The sequence below is a fragment of the Coturnix japonica genome, chromosome 1, assembly GCF_054131305.1.
Source record: "Coturnix japonica strain WE chromosome 1, WE-NBRP24, whole genome shotgun sequence".
Taxonomy (NCBI): Eukaryota; Metazoa; Chordata; class Aves; order Galliformes; family Phasianidae; genus Coturnix; species Coturnix japonica.
Window position 1 is genome coordinate 50,519,364 of NC_140663.1, and position 21,056 is coordinate 50,540,419.

The 21,056-nt window shown below is 38.2% G+C and overlaps 1 protein-coding gene across 4 annotated transcripts in view; it reads right to left on the minus strand.

Moving 5' to 3' along the window:
- The window catches only part of LARGE1 (LARGE xylosyl- and glucuronyltransferase 1), a 278,743-nt gene that overhangs the window by 249,105 nt on the left and 8,582 nt on the right, over positions 1-21,056 (minus strand). The window contains exons 3-4 of one of the 4 annotated variants that reach the window (XM_085539582.1): positions 1,477-1,536; positions 230-377 (exon numbers count right to left, since the gene is read on the minus strand). The exons of 2 other annotated variants lie outside the window; for them this stretch is intronic. The gene's annotated coding sequence lies outside the window, so the exon portion shown is untranslated. The remainder of the gene's footprint in view (positions 1-229; positions 378-1,476; positions 1,537-21,056) is intronic. One more of the 4 variants, XM_085539589.1, reaches the window with a different exon arrangement.

A 21,056-nucleotide genomic window follows, 5' to 3' on the forward strand; every position in this document is an offset into this window, starting at 1 on the left:
CAAAAAGAAGTCTGTGCTGTTTCCCCCCTACCCTACATCCATATGGCAGGCCTTTGGACCCAAAAGAAACCAGGTAACATGGGATGCAAATCATACTTCTGTAAAATATATTAACCATGATTTTGTTTCCTTCTGTTCTTCAAAGCCTCCCTTATTCTCATGCTCATTTTCAAAGACTGTGCCTGCACCCGCACTAAGTATATTAGGAAGACAGTTAAGGTACACTTACTTTGGAGTTATTTTTTTCACTCTTCATCTTTCATCCAGCCTTTCACCACTCATTCTTATCCCAAGTAAGCGTATGAAGAGAGGTCAGGGAGCACGGGAGTAAATTTGGTATTTTCAACTGAGCACCACTTGAAAGACAAAATTGACAGCTGCAAGAAGATAAAGGGTAACTCATTTTCAAGTGGTTAACTTCCACAGACAGGAGCTGGTACAGAGTACAGAAGAAACACTACCTTCCCTCACTGTGTGTCACTCAGCCATTTGAGAATCAGTGCTAGGAATAAATAGACCTGAGTCAGTAAGGCTAATTTGTCCAGTTGGAGACATTCAGATAAATTAGACTAAGTTAACTACGCATGTGGAATTCAAGTAGATTAGCTACACAACATTTAAAGGTTATATGAACAACCTTGCCCAGGAACAATAAACTCTTTTGGTTTTATGCAATTCCATGGGGAAGAAAAAGCATTCACATAAAAGATTTAGTCAAGCTAAACGAACTCCTTTAAAACCGACATGCTTAGTAATACAGCTCACTTCTCCAGTGTCTGCACATATGCAATCCTTGACTTCACATACAAAACACTAAAAGAAGCCTCAACTCAAGGAAATACTTTTTTGATAAATTCAGGTGCTAGAGTTCCAATTTACAGCCCCTGGAATCAACCCCAGGAAGTAATCAGGCATTCAACCCAGGTTATGCTATGACTCTGTGATTCCCAATCATGGCTTGGAAATGAAAACAAACAGCAGGTCACTCTGTGAGGCATTTCAGGTGAGTATCTAACTGTGAAGAGAAATTCGATGCCAATAAGCACTGATCTAAGACACAGAACTGGAACTCATGAGAGAAGAGTAAATTTCACATCCAGCCACTGAGCTTAGCTAAAGAATAACAGTAAGGTTTGCAACTCCAGAACAAAGACACAACCACTCTACAATGAAGAAAAAAAAAGACACATGGATTGCAGCCGTCCTTAACAGCGCTGGAAACAGATGCAACATTCTTGTAGCAAAGCAAGTATCTGCAGTCTAGGTGCATGGATGCTCACATATTGGTGGCCAAGTACTCAAAACCCAGGACCTGTCAGCATCATTACTGCTGAAACCTACAGACTATACTGTTGGTTCCTACACTAGCTAGGTTAAATCTGTTTTCCAGTTATTTGTAGAAGCTGCAATCACACCTCCTAACTGTAGCTTATATCTGCCACGGCTTTGCATAACTTTACTCATGCAATTACTTACATAAAATCAAGGATGTGTTTCAGATTCTGAGGCTCTGCCCAGCAATTTCCATATACAGACCTAAGAGGCAAAATTACAGTCTCACAAGTTGGTTTGGATGTGAAAGACTAGAAAATGCACACATTCTTAATTTTTCTCATCTAAATACGTATGTATGCTTTTAAGTATATGCATATATTTGCCAGTAGCATCACAGTGGCACCTTCAGTTTTAACCATTTTTAATCCAGAATGGTGGTAAGCTTCATCATACAGAGTCTAGATGACAGAAGATCCCTGTATTACTTGCAAATATAACTATGGCTTCAAGATTTATGCATGACACCTATTATTGGATAGGAGGGCAAGACAAGTAAAATCACATTTGATTCCCATCAACTACTTTTTCCTTTCAGTTGAATACAAAGGACAAGAAAATTCTTCCAACTATGGTTTACTTCTGACTACCAGAATGACAGTCGTCTGATTGCTAATTATCCTTTTCATTATTTTACAAGAACTTCTATTTCAGTGATTTATCTTGTTTCTTAATTAGATCCAGTAATTAAAAAAAAAAAAAAAAAATCTCTTCCACTGCTCTTTTCTTTTAAGCTTGAACAGGGGAAATTTTCAAAGGCATAAACATAAATTGGGAATTTAATTCCTACTAAAAGTTGCCGAGAATTAGTCTCCTGTCTGAAGCTTCTACCTCTACATAATTTCAGTGAAGACTGTCAAGAAAGAACCTCAAACAGCATCAGTCTGAGCGCTAATCTGGTTAGGAGAGCATTAGTTCAGGCACTGAGAGTTGCATCTGGATTACCATCTGCACTTGGTGATTTAGTTGTCATTACTGCTATAATATCTCTCTTGAAGGGAGGTGGGGTTCAGGTATTCACTGTCCGATGCTGTCAGGTAATGGCTTAAGCAATCAGTGAGAGAAGCAAAGGCATCTTCACAGTTTAAATGGGTGTTTTACTTTCCTCCATACCTGAGAACTACAGGATTCTAGAACCAACAGAAAAATCTTTCTTTGCACAAAGAGACATATCTGAATTTGATTTAAGGCATGGATATATCATTTTTCTGAAAGAATACCTCCCATTCAAACCTGCATGTGGCATTTCTTTTAAGAGATAACCAGTAACTTTTGAGCACTACGTAAAGACCAAAACCTCCTGAAAACCTTAACAGTCCTCATAACATTCTCCTACCAACATCCTGCAACAAGAGCTCACTTTATCACTCAGTCCTTATGCACAACAGCTGTAATTTAAAAAAAAAACACCTGTGAAAGAGGAAATACAATTAACATTCTCTGTTCACTATCTGCTACATTGATCGCAGACCCTCAAAACCATGACTGTGAACAAATTTCTCTCCCTCTGCAGCCATTTCAACTCCTTCCATATCAAAGGTATCTTTAGTATGGGCCAAGGGACGGCCCTGTGGCAACCTAGATTCATTAATGTAGAATTAATAGTAGTATTTGTTTGTAACAAACTATTAGCAAAAAAAATAGGCTGTCCACTGGATTCCTTGGAATCATACACCATCTATATAATCTCCCTTGCAATAAGTTTTGGCAGAGAGCTTCTTCAGCACACGCTCAATGTAACTACGTACATATGCATAGGATGAAGCACGGACAAGGTTGCCAGCTTCAAAGAAGAGAATGCAGAAATGGAAGCTTACTCAGAAGTCATACATACTGGAGGTGTGAGGTAGGAGGGAAGAATAACAGCTCATTCTGAAAGCAAGGAGTACCACACATTCCCAAAATTGACACTGAATACAAAAATAATAAATATATATATATATATAAATAATAAAGATACGACCTTCTGGATTTTTTTTATTATTCAGATCAAAGACAACATACAGTTAAGACAGAAGGGCAGATCAATATTTTCCACATAAATGGATCAGGAGAAATAAGTTTCAGTAACTGAAAGAACCTTGCATTATACCTTCACTATATCTAATAACAGCTATAACTCTGCCAACTCCCAGCCTTGAAAACTGAGCTTGGCAAAATCTTCAATCTAAAGTAAGTGCATTTGTTTTAAAACTTATTACTGGGAAACATTCTAGAAAGTTAGATTATAACATCACTTTCTTGAAAACAATTGTGTATTATAGATCTGACAGGCTCTGCCAGTAACAAATACACTCTCCCACTCACCAACTGTGGGTAAGAAATTTTGCAAGGCAAATGGACACAAGATTTATTGCCTTCTGCAAATCTTAAAGTTTCATTTACATATATATCTACATACATCAGAAGGTTGCAAAGATGCTCTAAACCCTGCTGTAAGACTCACAGTGAAGCTAAAAAGGCAGATTGAGAAAACAAAGAGGTGCGAGGGTAATTTTTGCCTAATTAATCAGCCTTGCTGCACCTTTCCAAATCAGATATAGGTCTACACCCCTTGCAAAGCTTTAGCTCCCCTTTCTATCTACCTCTGATTTTACCTGAATTACCACAGTACTTGATGGTGTTTCCTCTTCCTAGGTGAACTCAACTTGGCTGACTCATGAAAAGAACTTCTCCATGGGTACCCTGTCAAACGTGCTGCACAGGGAAGTGGTGAAGTTATCATCCCTGGTGGTGTTCAAGATCCACATGGACAAAGCACTGAGGGGCATGGTGGGAAATGGGCTGGCAGTTGGACCAGGTGATCTTAGAAGCCTTTTCCAACTTCAAGAATTAGCTATTATTAGTCACGGTTCACTTTATTATAAGGCTTCACAGAATGCAATGTATATAAGTAATTCTCACTTTAGCTTAGCTAACCATATGCTGAATCTGTTAAAACCAGTTTACTAACAAACATCACTTCAATGGCACAGATGACAAACAGAGTTCTATTTAGGCTTCTGTGGAAGCAGTTTCTTTACTATGAATACTTGCAACTTTGCTTTGTCTAGTAATTGAAACACTAAAAACATTAAATATCTTGCTTGATTTCTTGTAAAGCACAAACAAGCTTTAGTGCTCATAAAGGATTTTTTCCCAGTACATTCTTGGAAGCAGATGTGCTAAAAGATGTCAGGCCAGCTTCCTCATGCAGAAGTTAAGAAATGGTAGGTAACTTTCACTTAAACAACAAAGACAATCTACCTTCATACTGGGCTGCCAGATGTCCTGTGGCAGGCAGCACTTCAGGAATAAGAGGAGGGCATTTCCTTCAACCTGCTGTACTGCAAACATATCTTACAGGGCATTTACACACACTGCAGCGTATGTTACCAAATACAGTTCTCCCAAATGCACCTTCAAAAGGCACCTAAATCCCAGCAAAGAAAACAAAAAAGAAGAGAGAAAATAACATTTTTCACAGTGGATCTCCCATTACCTTCCCTGTGTTTCCACACTGGTAGAAAAAGACAGCCATAGTTCCAGCTGCCTGCAACTTAATACAAACCATTAGGCAAAAGCATGTCTTTCCATTCCTGCAGACAAAATAATCCATCAGAGAAATAGATCACTCAAGAATGGGCAAAGGACTGCTTGAAAGGGAAGAAAAAAAAGGAAAGAGAAAGTAGTCCATGTGACAAAGGAGGAATAGAAATTTTATTAATAAATCTTCTCAAAGTTTATGGAGATTGTGCTTTATTAAACATTCATCAAGCCTAGTGCATTCTTCACTTAAGTTAATTAGCAAGAAGGATGGCTTCCCTCTGACTGGTTCAATGTAAGCCATACCATGAGTAAAAGTGGGAATAGCTGACTGCATGAGGTTCCTTCCAACTTGAATTATTGATGATCTATGACTTGATGGTAAGCATTAAGAGATTCACAAGATTTGCTGCTGGACATCTGGAGAACTGTGAGTATAAGACTGTCAGTATTTGTATAGCAATATCAAAGTGACTTTGCAGGAGGAAGAAAAGACAAAGCAGTTTCAGGGAAGCTCTTAAGAGCTAGGTAGACAGACATGTACAGCATATGAGACGAAGCCAGACATGATACTTAGGAGGAAAAAGCTTAAAGACCATTGTCTTTAAATATACCTTCAGCCATCTACTTTTTATTCCCCTGTTCTTAAATCTGTTTATTTTAAGATGACATTACATACATGACTGGTCACAGACTTCTGAAGAATCTAAGTACAAGAACTTACCCCAACCCAGTGGTTAAGAGAGAATTATACCAGAGGCATTGTAACCTAGAGCTAAGACTCAAGGGATTTTGAAATTTTGCCTAAGAAGAGGTAAAGACATTGGATCTAACCTTTGAGACAAAAAGAGAACAGAGGTGCACAAGCCCCTCAAGCCATGCAAACGAGCTGTGACAGTCACCAGATAGTGAAAATGTGGGTCACTGTTAGTGTATTCAAGTATGAAATAGAACTAACGAATATAATTTCCTCCTCCCTCTTTATTTTTAATTAAGAACATTTTTCTTCTTATATTTAGAAAGTAATAAAGAAATGACAGAATCAGCAGTACTTCATTGTCTAACAAAAGTTATGATGCTAATTTATTCATTCATTGCAAACAAATTTATTGATTTAAGGCTCATTCATAAGAGACACTTAAAGCATCTTGAAAGTACATTTCTTCCTCTTTGCTCTTCTCTGACAACAGGTAAACTCAGTCAAGTCAGATTAAGTTTCATGTTGTCACAGTGGCAATGTTTGGGTTTCAGGCAGTAACAATTTTGTTGTCCTTTAAAATAAGTTTATTGCTATTACTTTTTTTTTCCCCCTCTTCCCTCCTTATTTTAAGGAAAACAACTTATTTTACAGCACTTATATACAGGCTCATTTTAAAGCTTACATATTCTTACTTCAAGGACAGACAAAGCTGGCAGTTGTCCACCATGAGAGTTAGGGGCAGTAAAAGTAAAATTCACAACATAAAGAGTTTACTATTCACTAAACACAATTATGACCCAGAAGAAAATGGGCAAACTGGAAGAAGTGATGACAATAATTCTTTAACAGTCTACTAGAAATGTCTGCAGCATTCCTGTCTACCCCAGGAAAGAAGATAAAACCTTTTGCTGCATTTCCTCATTGCAAGAAACACCAAGAAGACTTGAAAAACATTCCTGTTAACAACACTTGGGAGAAAGACAGCACGGTGCTCATGGTTCTCGGGAATGGGAAAAGCACAAGCATTGGCAATAGAGCACACGCTTCGATATTATGCACTCAGCGACTGATATGAGCAGTAGAAACCCCTACTAGACAGACCCTAAAGCCTTGACAAGTTCTACATGTACTGAACCCATTTCTTCCCCCACCTGCACACTGAATTTTTAGTTTTAGATTTTAAATAAAATCTTCCAGAACACCTCTGTGCTTCATAAGCACAAATCCCACTTGGAATGACATTTATCCTCATGAGTCATTTCCAGAGACAGTTAGTATAGCATCTGACAGATGTGTTACAGTAGCATGGCGTAAAGTTTCTGAAAAAGAATTGTGGAGAATTAATAAAGGTTTTTGCCCTGCAATACACAGGAAAGATCACATTTAGGTATGCAATTATGTATTTTTATGAATACATACATATATATAGATATGGGTATCATCCTATGATTTCTAAAAAATAAAAATAATCATATTTTTAAAACAGAGAACTGAATTTCCAAGGCAGGACTTAAAGTATTCACTTCCATACTTTCACACTGCATCAATTCTGTGTGCAACTGGACATATCTCTAAACAAATGTCTACTATTATCCATACACATTCCAGTACAACTCAATGTTTTGTAATTTATTTTGTGTTCTTAATACCGCAAAACAGCCCAGCTCTCATAGAACTATAGAATCAAAAGTCCAGAAAGGACCTACAAGATCATCTAGTCCAACTGTCCTTCCATTACCATTGCTATCACAAGCCACTAAACCATATCTTGGAACTCCACATCCAGACACCTCTTGAACACTGCCAGGGATGGTGACCCCACCACCTCACTGGGCAGCCATTCCAGTGCCTGACCACTCTCTGAGAGAAAAAGTTTTTCCTTATGTCCAATCTAAACCTCTTCCCGTACAATTTGTGGCTATTTCCTCAATTCCTGTTTGTTGCCTGGGAGAAGAGGCCAAACCCCTTCTCATCACAATCTCCCTTCAGGAAGTTGTAGAGCGCAGTAGGGTGTCCTCTGAGCCTTCTCTTCCCAAGACTAAACAATTCCAGCTCCCTGGACTGCTGTTCGTAAGATTTGTGCTCCAGACCCCCTGCTCTCAAGCAGAGGCCTGTAGTTTAAGATGACTGCAAACTTCACTCCCCCACCATAACAGCCACCTTAGCATGGTTTGCTATGCACACCACTTCTTCTCCTCCCATGCACCCTATCACCACAATCAAAGAAAAAGAATTTCCCAGTTCAGCTAGCTGAACCAACTTTTATATAACCCTGATAGGAGAAAAAGCTTTTGATGCAAGAATCACTAAGTTGATTATATAGCTCCTTCCCACTGTCAGTAATACACTCCGCACACTGTTAGTCTAGACTGCTTGATGCAGTTAGCAGAAACAGAAACTCTCCTGTTGTTCCAGACAATGAAGATGCTTGGTTCTGGAGTGATTGCTCAGTACCAGCTAGCACTGTAGCTAAGCAGTGTTTAAAACAACAAAGAAGAAATAAATGCAAGAGCATTCACTCCCCCTGTTAAAGAGACAAAAGCCACCTTATCTAGTTATACAGCACAGATGGAGACTTTTAGGTTAAAAAATTATCATGCAGCCTTTAATACAAGGTCCTGTTTTCACTCGTTTACAACTCTGCCAACTTCAACCATTAGAGATTAGGGGGTTTGTCTGCTCCCTGCCTCCCTGCGCATTGATTTTATTCAGGTTGTTACACTGTGCTTTGTACTTTGAAATGTAGGACAAGGATATCACTTGTATAATTTCATTGCTAGTGGCTGAGCTTTGTAACATCTCCCATCATGAATCACTGAGTGGCAAGATTTTGTTTCACCACCTCACATCAGAGGACAAGAAATCTAATAAAGGAGGTCAGCCATCATGCTAATCTTGTAGGTGTCTCAGGATGTTTCACGGAAAGAAATGTTACAGCCACCCAGATGCCCAAGATGAAACAGCATGCAAAACAGAAAAGCACATTTCTAATTGATAAATGCCTAAGAAATTGATACCAACTCAAGCTTCAAACTGTCAAGTCATTCTATAGGGTAGAATACTTGCTTTCTATCTCCTGTAGGAAATGCCTGCAAAACAGGGCTAACTAACAGCCACATAGGAAGCTGGATTTAATGGTCTCAAACATTTTCTGTGTGATCTTTGAATAACTTAACAATTAGACTCAGTATTGTATTACTACTAAATTACTAAATACCTACTCGTATCTTGAGATCAATAGGGCTTTTCAACAGCACCTAGTATCAGTACACCCCAACTCTGGCTCAGACGGTCATCCACAGTGCTGGGATTTCAGAGGTCTGTAACATGCACTTCCATTATCTCTCAGAGACCTTTGTGGAAACTTTGAAAGAATCAGTGTTGCTACACAAAGCTAAGAAGCACAGTTTTTCTCCTGCAACATACAGGCACATCACTCTCACATAACTTGATGTGTGAAGGAACAGAAAACCTGGCACTCCGTTTAGCCCTGTGGCTCAACTTGTACCCTCTCTCACTATGCCTGAAGGACCAAGCAGTTGTTATAGATGTATTCTTCCACCATCTGTGTCTGCATTTCTGAAGGAATAAATCAAAGTCCAAAAAAGAAAATGCTGGAACTACTGGAAAATATGAAGAGATTTAGCAAGAACCAGAACTTAGGAGCTAGAACACTGGGTCTCATACAACGAAAGGGTAAAAGTTTCTAAAAAATATATAACAATCATAAACACAATCAGGCAGAAACCTTTTATACTGCCTCCAGCATACAAGGAAACATCAGTCTTGACTTTCTCCTAGATGAGAACATGGCCACATCACATTGATCCCTGCATCAGTCATTCCAAGTAAATTTATCGTAATTAACTGTAATTTAGACACAAAATGGAAACAGTTTTTCCAAAAAGAAATCTCTATTCCAGCTTGGCAGAACACAGCAACCTTCCTGCCGGCAGGAGAGTTGCTGAGTGTGAGTTTCCAACCCAGGTGCAAAAGAGTCTCTCATCAAGTCCTCCAAACATGGCCCTGCTGCTGTCCCAAGGTCCTAGCAGTCAGTGAGGCAAAGAGTTCCATCAGTAACGGGTCATCATCCTTGAGCTGGCCACAGTCCACCAAAGAAGCTGCTGTAGAAGACTGTAGATAACAGCCAGAAATAAAACCTCATCTTCAGGTGATAGAGGATAATAGAGACTCTCATACCTCCTTAGGAATCATTAGCTTTTATGAGACAGTTTTCTGTCTCAGAGACTTGCTAAATTCAATCACCAACATCTTAGGCCAGTTCTCACCCAATGTCCATTCCTCAGCTTTACTACTGGGAACACAGCCCTGGAAATGGTATCCTTTGTTATCAACATAGGCCATGCTTTCAACTGCTTTGTTTTGTTCAGCTCATTCTTCTCATGCTTACACTTCCATCCATGCCACATTCATGAAAAATTTATGATTTCTCTTACAAATTTCCACTTCTACATCAGCAGAGGTCAAGTGTGTCTAAGGGTGCTGTTATTTATCATTTTCTAGACACGTACTGATGTTTAACAGTCTTGACAGATAGATCTGAGGTTTCAGCCGTCCAGAACTCATCATAAGCGAAGGCCAGCCATGATGGTAAAATATTTTCCTTTAAAACTCTAATACGACAGTAACCTTTTTTTTTTGTCTTCAAATTTCCACAGGGAATAAATACATATGCCAAGTGTTGCTCTTCCCCTGCAGCAGTACCAGTGGTTCCAGTAAATGAATACTGATAGCTTGTCCAAGAGGACAGCACTTCAGTCATTCAGGCACGATCGTTTAATTCACTTGGTCTATGATTTTACAGCACCAGGTACTGATTTCATGAAATTGAGATTATCAAAAGTTGGGGGGGAAAAAATGCACGTTTAACTAAATATATCTTTAATTTTTTGTTTTACAAGGATCCTTCAGAAGTTCCCAGTCAGGCACACAAGAAACATCTACGCATTTGGGGTCTAGGCCAGCAGTCACTCCAGCAGACCACCCTCTTTTAGATACTGTACTTACGGACTTGGGTCCAACACCCCCATTGCAAATGAATTTATAGTAATGAATCATCTACCCCCTGTAATATCAATTTGAATGGGAAATAGAGTTCATAAGATGAAGGCAGTACTTTAGGCATGAACCTTTACCAATACACTAGGGAGCAGAACTTTGACCTTGTGGCTAATTACTGATTGGTATGCTGGTTCTACATGTAAAAATCGCTACTACTTCAGCATGCACAGTGACAGCTCCAATTAATAGACAGAAAAACAATTCTTGGCAGAGAAAGCAAAACATGGCCAAACATACTAATGCAGCAGTCTACTCTAGAATTCACAAGTCTGGATTAGGTTAATAATTTTAAGCCTACATCAAGTTAGAAGAGAATTTAAAAAAAGAAAAAAGCAGCAATTTACAGCTGATTACAGGATCTAAACTTCTTTTAAGATGAAGAAACTGATGTTGTTTTTTCCCCTATTTGTGTTTGCAAATTTAATAGAAAAGATGCAAAGAAATCCTTGTGCTGTAAATAAGCAGGCCATCTCTCATGCTATAGGTGATATGGAATGGCTCTAGAACAAATGAAGATAAAAGGCAAGTCAGAGTGCACTTGTGGTTTCGTCAAGAATTACACCTTTTCTAAAGGAAGCAAACTCATTCCTTTGGTAGCCCTTTAAAACAGCACAATCTTGTCCATCCATTTGCAGAAAATTAAACAGATTTTTATAACATGAGCTGTTCAGCTATATATATCAGAATGAGATGAGCATAAAATGAAAAATAAACATCTCCATTGAAGGGGAAGGGTACTTCCAATCCTAGAAGTACTCACATAGCTTGCTTACAGAAGCATGTCAAATACAACAGAAAATCGCACGTTGGTAAAATAGGCTGAAAAAAATCTTGCATAACAGAACACCATGAGAAGGTCAAGAAAACTTTTTTTAAGTCCTTGTTAACAGTGATAGAAAGTTGTTAAAAGCATCAGTAGATCTAAAAGGAACTCCATAAAAGTGTGCTTCAGTGCTGTTTTACCTACTGAAGAGATCCCTTGAGGATAACAGATGACTACTCATCTTCTGAGATTGGTGCTGACTGAGATCCGTTCTTCAGTGTGAGTTTCACAGAGAGCAGAAAGCTGATCACACGCTCCACAGATGTCAGCTGGGGGTGGCTCTAGTCAGATGCCTACCCCAAAAACAGAACACTTAAGGCTGAGATGCTTTGGGATCAGGCCAGTCTTGTAGTGTTCCTTCTTCCTCCTCTCTCTTTCTTTCACACTCCTATAAAAATCATCTAGGCAACCACAGGGATGCAGTGACCAATTATAAATCTCTCTGAAAACTACATTTGAAATCATAAAGGATCTTCCATTACTACCAGAAAAGTGTTTTTATTCTAGTTTTATGCTGCTAGTGAAGGAAGGTAACAGTAGACTCTGCGGTTATCCAGGGAGCAGACTGTCAGAGCGCAGTTATAGATTTTTTTTTACTTTGTTCAGAAAAGTACAAGATTACTGCTGTGGTCAGAGGAAAGAAAAAAAAAAAAGGGTTAGTCTTACAGGGAAAAAGAATCTATATTTCCAAATATTCAACAGGTTAGTTTAAGTAGCAAAGATATTTTAGGAACTCAGTTAAATATCATCTGCACTCTTCCTTCAATTATAAGCCATCTTGTAGGAGAAGAATGTTCTTTCACTAGTAACACTGTCTGGCTGTTCAAAAAGCAAAGAATTTTATAAATGCAAGAATAATAAATTCCAAATAGTATGCAGATTTTAATCTGGCTAGAGAAGTTCATCTGGAACTTCTCACTGGATTTCATTCTTCAAGCGCCTGTTGGATACACGTCTCTTTCGGCTTCTGAGAAATCTATTCTTATTCCACCTGACCTACTGCATTTATAAAGGCATTGTAAAAATGCACTGCCATATTCATAAGTCTCCTAAATTGCAACTGTTCATTCCATTCAATACTTGCTATTATTAACCTCAATGTAGGTATAGTTATCCAGCCTTTTGAGCCCCTGTAATTTTTATGTTCTTTAAAACATTTTCTCAAGGTCTAATGGGCACTGGTGCACTGTGTTGTCTGAATGGCCTGGGCTTTTAGTTCATACTGATCAATTGGCTTCCTGAAGAAATGCTTACGGAAAGAATCCAAAAATATCATTGCCAGTGTAGGATAAAACAACTTCTGGGTCAAACAATGAAATGTGGTACCTTCCTTGTAAATTCAAATCTTGAAGATTCAAAAATCTGTTTAGACATTATTTATGGAATTTGATTCCTGAAACCAGGAAGAGATTCTGGAATTCCACAAGCTGATTCCATCAGGCTCCGTGACTGGAATAATTCCCCTAGCACTAACAAACCTCTCTGTAAGAAAAAAATACAAACAAAAAAGCTAAGAAATGAAGATCAACTTTTCTGCATCCTCCTGTCTTGGAAGAGAAAACAAAAAACACCAAGCACATTCCCTACTGCATCTCAACAGAACATCCATCTGGAATGTCTTACCTTCCAGATGCATCCCCTAGTATTTCAAAGGAACAATGCACTGTTTACTGTCAGGCTAGCCTTTTAAGGAATGAATAATACTGAAGGAAATATACCACGTACCATAGTCAGTTTCAACATGACAACTGTAAAGAGATGAAAAACAGAACCAGATGAATTTGGATAATGAGTAACAGTAAGGATGTATACTACAGAAAATAGAAATTCCATGTCAAAGAGGAAGCCTACCAACATTAAACCCCTAAACAATAAAAGTTTAATTACACTACTGGGTCAAATCTTCTCACAACCGTCTTTGATATCAAAAAGAAACACAATGTCAATTAAACCAAACAGCTACTAGAATGGCTTAGACAATTCCACAAAATGTTCTCCCTCGGCTTCAGTAGGATGATAAGGTACCTTCTCACCAGGGAGTTATCTGCAGGCCAAAGAATTTGCCAGCCTGTCAGTGAAGCAAGACACCGTCTTTCTACTAAGCCATAGAGCTTTGGATAGCTTTGTAATTGCGGTGCTTCCACATGAGAAGACACATCCTAGTCAGTTTCATGAAATGCTGATGCCTTTGAGTAGCTTAGTCATCTCCTTAGACCTGTCTTGGCTCCACCAAAGCTGTTAGGCTCTCTCCTACCTGCTGGTACTGAAATAGAGTGGGTGGTTCTAATGCATAGAGAACATTTACATGCTTACTGGGTGCCTACCAATGGATGATCTTCATTGCTATCAACTTCTGTAGATTTTTCTTTATTTGAAGGTATGATAGAATTTATATCACATCTCCTCCCAACATCAAGCTACATTATTATATTGCATACAGGCGTTGATTTTAAATATACAAATTCAGAAGGACATTAAGAAGAAAAATGTTTGTTTGTTTTTAAAACAAGGCTTCCATTCTCTTTTCTTGTTTTACTATTTTCTACGCTTACATAACATTCCCAAAGACACCAGAATGCAACTTGCAGAATGTACCCGTTCCCCACACAAATTTTCCTACCCAGCATCTCTATTCCACTTCAGCTTCGCAAACTTCTCTGCTTAAGAGATGTTGAAATTATGAAAATCTGGACAGATACAGGCAAGCCAAGTGGATACAGAAGAATTTACACTGTTTTACTCTATTAGACCAGGAAGACATTTTACATGCAGACATAAACACATGCAGAAATCCAAGAGCAAGATTATTTGAGTCTCTGATTTTCTTCCAGAATTCCCGAGAATTGCTCGGCTCTCCTTTTTTTGCCAATTCTTTACCAGACACAAACAACTATTAAATCCAATTAAAATGACTGCAATCCTCCAAACGCTTGATGATAGCACAATTACTTAAAGCTTCACATGTGCTATAAACAGTAGTGTTACTTATTAAAGATTTGAGGGTGTTTTCAGAGCACAGAGTCTTCAATACTACCTAAAAAATCTGCTTACACCAGACTACGTAGCAAGTAAAATCATTGCATAAAATCCACATTCAGAAAAATATAGGGGTCTCAAACCTCTTATATCCTCCCATACGCATACGTTGCAACAACTGAAGCAATACATATCATTTCCGTATGCCAGTCTTTACTCAAGACGCAGGGAACATTTAAGTCCTTATTCCTATTTGCAAATACACAAAGTTCAAAATCTTAGCAAGTGTTTTAACTGAAAAACATACTCCCTCATTTATAGTGTTCAGATAACTCAGAAGACAGAACATATATTCTTGAAGTTTTACAAAAAAGAAAAGCACCTAACTACTGGGAAGAATATAAGCAAAAATCATTTGCACTTTTTTGAACTGATAAATAATTGTTATAAATTTAGAGATGCTGTTATTTCAGCAAAGCTAGAAACAACAGGCTTTTTTGCTGTGATAACATTTACTACAGAAGTATTTCCATTTGCCACAGCATCACCCTCTATTGCATAAGTAGCTATCTATCTCGTGAGACAAAATTACTTACATTTCTCACCACTGTTATTTTGTCTCATAGGTTTTCCAAAGATCCCTGCTCATTAAATGTTTGTCAAAATGCACTCACACAGCATGCCAGGCAAAGAGGAGATGAGAGGCAGATGCTTCTGCATGTCAGTGGGCGGGAAAGAAGCTGGGGAAGCAGCTTTTGCATCCGAACCACTATAGCTATTTTCCTTCTAACCATCTAATAGCAACTCACAGATTCACCTGAAACACATTAAATCCTCTGAACTTAGGAAATGATGCATTATTGAAGTCACAGTAGGGAAGCCAACTGAGTTTAGCTAACATAAAAGACTTGCACTAGAACAACTTTTTTATTACAAGGTTACGGATACTAAACAAAGGTAACATTTTAATATAGAAAAGATATACAGTCACAGAAGCAGCAAGGATTTTCTTTCTGAAGAAAAATATCCCCTCTGTTTTTTACCCCCCACACACCTCAAAAATAGCAAACCAAGGCTTCTATCTCTTAGACCCCTGCTCCAGTGTGTTATCTTTCTTGTACTTCCACTTTCTTCAGTTACTGAAATACATGGCTCTTGGAATAAGTCAGGTGTCTAAGACCTGAAACTCGCTTTCATCCCCTAGAGATTCTATCTCAGTAACATTCAGTATTGTAAAACTGAGGCTGCAATAGAGATTACAGGTTAAAGAAATACATCAGTTGTCTTTCTTAAAATTTCTTTCCCTTCTTTAGATTGCTTGTCTTAATATGGGTTTTCCACAGTTATAACAGCATACTTTCAGCAAGTAAACTGCAAATTCTGCCAAACTATATTCACATATGCTGACTACATGTATACAAACTGAACACACAGTACATACACATCTTACCAGTCTTCAAAAAGGAAGACAATTTTATGTAGCACAACGAGACAGAACAGTGTGAGCCTAAGTCCTTGTCTAGCTCCATCTAAACTACTGAAGGTGGCATCAGAGGTGAAATGCATATAGCAAGAATGACTAAATCCATAAGTAGCCTCAAATTACTTTTTCCATTAATACAAGTGACTACAGATGTATCAAAGTGGTTATTATCAAATCCCTTCAGTGGCACAGCTTTATGTCAAATAGAACAAATAAAAACAAGTGTATAAACCACAAGGACGTGTGACTTAAGGCCATTATTGCAGAGGATTGCTGAACATTTTTTTGCATCCTCCCTTCTTTGCTTTTAATACTTCCACCTTTGTTTAAATAATATAGCTATTATTACCCATGTTTCCTAAACACTAGTGTCCTCCACAGCTATGAGCAGCAAAAAGGAAAACCCTCTCACTTGTTAAGAGAGAGAATCTGGGCTATGGTTTAAAAGTACATACACTAATATCAGGATAAAGGGTGTGTTTTTAAGAAGACCTGCCAGTTTTATCTAACTGCATAATGTTGTATTTACTGAGCACCATACTCAGCATTATGGACTGTGGTTGCCAGGCATTACCAAAGGCGTATGTTTTTTCTGTGCTAATTCTGTACAAATACTTCATTAAATTATACCTGTTCTACAGCGAGCACAAAATCCAAATGTAGGTAAAGCATAGAAGAAACTGAGCAAGTACAACTACCAGTGGTCTCTATGCATTTGGGGATGCCACAAGGGAGTCATTATTCTCAGATGACTCCACCTGTTTCAATGAGAATATTCACAGCATTCACTACAGACTACAGCGTGGAAGCATCCTACAGTCTATCTCAAAACAAAGGCTAGAGCTAAGTAAAACTGCCCACTTTCCAAATATTGCAAATTAGGGTTTTAACTTGGGCTTCAGACAGAATGAGAAACTGTACAGCCCTAAGCAGATAACCAGATAATGTTATGAAGCACTCCACAAATCCCATGCAGGCTGTTATGCCACTTCCACCCTGTAAAAACCACAGAACTCACTGTAATCAAGCTTCTCAGTCCCTAAGAACGATTTTCAGAATACTTTCATATATCAATAAGTAAAAACAACAAACAACACACCGTCAACTTTTGGTCTCAAGGCAACCCCTTTCCAGAGACACATAGACCACCTAACCTAAAGTGTGGTTCAGAACCAGACTACCAAAAAAATCAAAGTAAAAATACAACTCTAAAGTAAATAGTCGAGTCTAAAAACCAGATGCAAACCCAACAGTTAGGCCTGCCAGTGAGAAGGTGGAAGAGAAACAAGAACATGTTGCTCTAATCTAAAAACCACAAGCTTGTAATACAAGAATTTGAACACTGTTTACTGAAACTAGAACATTCTTCCTCCTGAACGCTAAGCCACTATTCTCTTAATGATGGGGAAGAATGAAATGTTTAAAATCTTCAGTCCCAAATTTCTGCTTCATAATTATGGTACTTTTCAGCAGTTGCTGACTCAAGCAAATAGCTTAGCAAAGCTGAGCAGTAATTAAGAGATTTCATTTACAACACAATTTCACATTTGTACAGGAAGAAATGTGCTTCTTATGACATGAAAATTCTTAATACTGAAAAGACACATGCAGATATAATGCCACGTAAGTCTTTCCTTTGCTCTGTGAAGTAAGCCATCCCGTCTTCTAGTAAGTAAATACACATTTTAACAAAGAAAATTATTCAAGGCAAAACTTTAGAGGTAACAAATACCATTGAGAACCAAAGAAAACTTTAAGCTTTTTAGGATCATGCATTCAAGTCAAGAGGAGTTGTGACAATACATTCCAAGATGAATGGAATAGGCCTCAATTGCTCTGCAACATGCTAATACAATTTCTTATGTTGTACTTACAGAAATGAGACCTATGTCAATTTACACTTTATTTCAGGTTACTAGTTTTGCTAAGTAATATTCCATGTTTATCTTCACCTCAAAGGGACTTTTTCCTAATACATCCAGAGTATCCACAAGTTCTTAGAATCATAGAATCACCAAGGTTGGAAAAGACCTAAAAGATCATCCAGTCCACCGTTCGCCTATTACCAATAGCTCCCAATAAACCATATCCCTCAACACAACATCCAATCGTTCCCTGAACAACCCCGGGGTCAGTGACTCCACCACCGCCCTGGGCAGTCCATTCCAGTGCCTGACCAGCCCTTCTCAGAAGAAGTATTTCCTAATGTCCTAATTAAACACGAGACAGACAGTCAAGAGATGTCCGTGACTTAATGAGTGACTTAACTTCTTCCCCCTGTTTGTTATTTAACAACGGCAATAAACTCTGCACAAACTGTGCCACAGAGAATCTTTCCCTTACTGGAATACTTAGTATTTTTTAAGAAATAACTGTTAAAAGAACACAGGACTTCAGTCTATTCATCAGCTGCAGATTTAGGAAGGGTAAAAAAATGGTGCAGGTATGGTAGTATCCTGGCTATGCAGCAATACTTAGAGGGATTAATTAGCTGTTCTGTCCACATCCCATTTTACATACATAAAAAGTTATCTAAGATATGTTTCTATGCTTAATGAAGCCCTCAATGAAGCCATCCCTAGAGTTGAGATTGTCTGCACCATGAAGCTATTCCTGAGCAGTGGTACTACAACAAAACATCACATATCTACAACTTCTGCCTTGCCTGTAAAATGAAAATTAATTAATTATATAAATAAAAAACAAAGATTCTTAAAATCAGAACAGTAACTCCAGTATTCACACCAACCATAGGCCACGATAAGATATCTTGAGCATTCTTGAATATCTTGAATGAAACAATTCCAAATGAAAGCAAAACATTTAGCACCACTTGGCAAATATTAGTATGTCAAGATATAAACAACCATTGTTTCATAGGAAGAAAAGAGGATACAAAGTAAATGGACAGACAGCTGATACTTCAGTTTTGCATGCTGTGATTTCATTCCCATCTTAGTGACACATCAGAACAGGTTCTGTAGCACTAATATCATAAAGGAATACTACAACGTTATATACCAGGAGACACCAATGGCCTTTCAACACTAGCATTTTCACAGCTGAAATTCCTATTTTTCTTAAATCACCACTGTAAATCTTTTTTATTCTATATCACCATGGAAAAGCTTTGCTGTGTCCATTACAACAGTATCTAAAGGCACGTGAGTCCAACAGAATCGGGATGTGCTATATACAAAGCCATAATTTGTGTAAATGTATCTATTACATGCCCTGCTGAATTCCATTTTCTTTGTTTAGAGTGTTTCGTGGCTCTTTAGCAACAGCTAATGGGAAAGACTTCTGCGAAAAGATTCATCAGAAAGACTTATCTGCTACATTCACAATTATCTGCAGTGTCCAATGCTACTGATGAAGATCAAAACTGGAGTCTCTACTGAGATTTCTATGCAATCTAGATGCATCACTGTCTTCCTACCAATGTTCCACCACAGTGAAAGCCAGTACAATTGGATGGTGAGTCAAGCAGATAGTGCAAGACTGACAGATCTTCATCTACATCTGAAGTTAGTACCTCACTCACTCCATTATGAGCAGCATTGATTTCAGTGAGATGACTCTTAGGAAAAGTGAGACTGGCGAAGATTTTCCCTTTAGCTCATTAATAGTCTGGCTTGAATCCTTGAAATGAACTTAACAGGAACAGCCTCCCTGCAGTTTTGAGTAGGGCCCTAAAAAACTAGGGACATAAATTTCATAAAGACAGGAATAGAGACCAGCTAAGAGCAATGGGCACAGGTTCATGTCATCCCACCTTTCAGCCCAGATTTGCATGACTGGTTACTAGTGGGAATTTACACTAGGTTAACACAGTCAACTCAGAGTTCCAGGCAGCAACAAAAGCATCAAAGTTGGTTGTTGGGTTGGTATTTCACAGAAATATCTACTTGAAAACATACAGAGTTATCACCTCAATTATTTGTCTAGCAATAGTGAGCATTCCAAAACAGGTCTGAGATAACCTAAACAATTTGAGAACGATGTCTTACTGCAAAGATTGAAGTCAACAACACAAACAGCTCCTGAAAAATGCTACTCACTCCTAATAAACTTATCTCTGGACTGATAAAATATGAGTGCTCAATCCCCTAAAATGTAACCAAAAATTCAAGATATTAAGCCCTAAAATGATAGCTGTACCTAACTTAAAACAGACCAAATAGAACAAGTTCCTAAAGATCAAAAAAAAGCTGCAACAGAAATGCAGATATGCACAGCGAATAAAGGCAAAGACAAGAAAACACCAGGGAAGCTGGATTTCTTGCAATCCACAATGAATGACTCAGTTCCTGCCATGTTAGATTCACTTCACCTCCTTAAATTACAATCTCAAAGCAGGTGCAGTGGGATCTGACTCCATCCTCCTAGAGGTTTCTCTCTGTTGGTGTTACATGCTGCTGTAAAATTTTATTTTAGCACTTCCAAGTTAAATATAAAAAAAAAAATAAATACTTAAAGCAAATAATTAAAACACCTCTTCAATTAAAGAGCAACATAACCTGACAAACAGTTATGTTGCAGAGAATTGTTCCAGCTGGCCCATGTTGCTGCAACCAATGGATCACAACACAAGAATACAGCTACAAGAATACAAATTATTAAAGAATAAACCAGCTTTAGTCAAATGACAAATTAACCAAGATGAAAAGTATAACTTTTAAAAAAAAGAAAAAAAAGCACAAACTATCAGCTTTCAAACACTTTAGCACACTCTTCAGTATTTTGTAAGCTCTTTTGGGCAGGAAACAGTTTCACGCTTTGGAATTTCTACCATCTCCGCTCAGTTGACTGGCAATGTGAAGACTGACTGTTGATTGACGTAACTTGGCTAGCAGAAGCTGCCATTGTAGTCACAGCTATACTGACAGAAACAGTGTTTTTATCTGATGGGTCACATGTGGAGACTTTTTTTAATATATGTGGTTGGGGTTTTTTTAGGTATGAATAAATACAAGGAATTAAAGATCTGGGTGCAGTTGCACAGCTGTGATCTTGTGGGGATCATGGAGACATGTTAGGAGGGCTTGCTCTATTTGACTGCTGGCACAGGCTTTTAGCAAGGACAAGCTACAAAGACAAGGAGATGGGAGTCAACATCCTGTATGCCAGTGAGC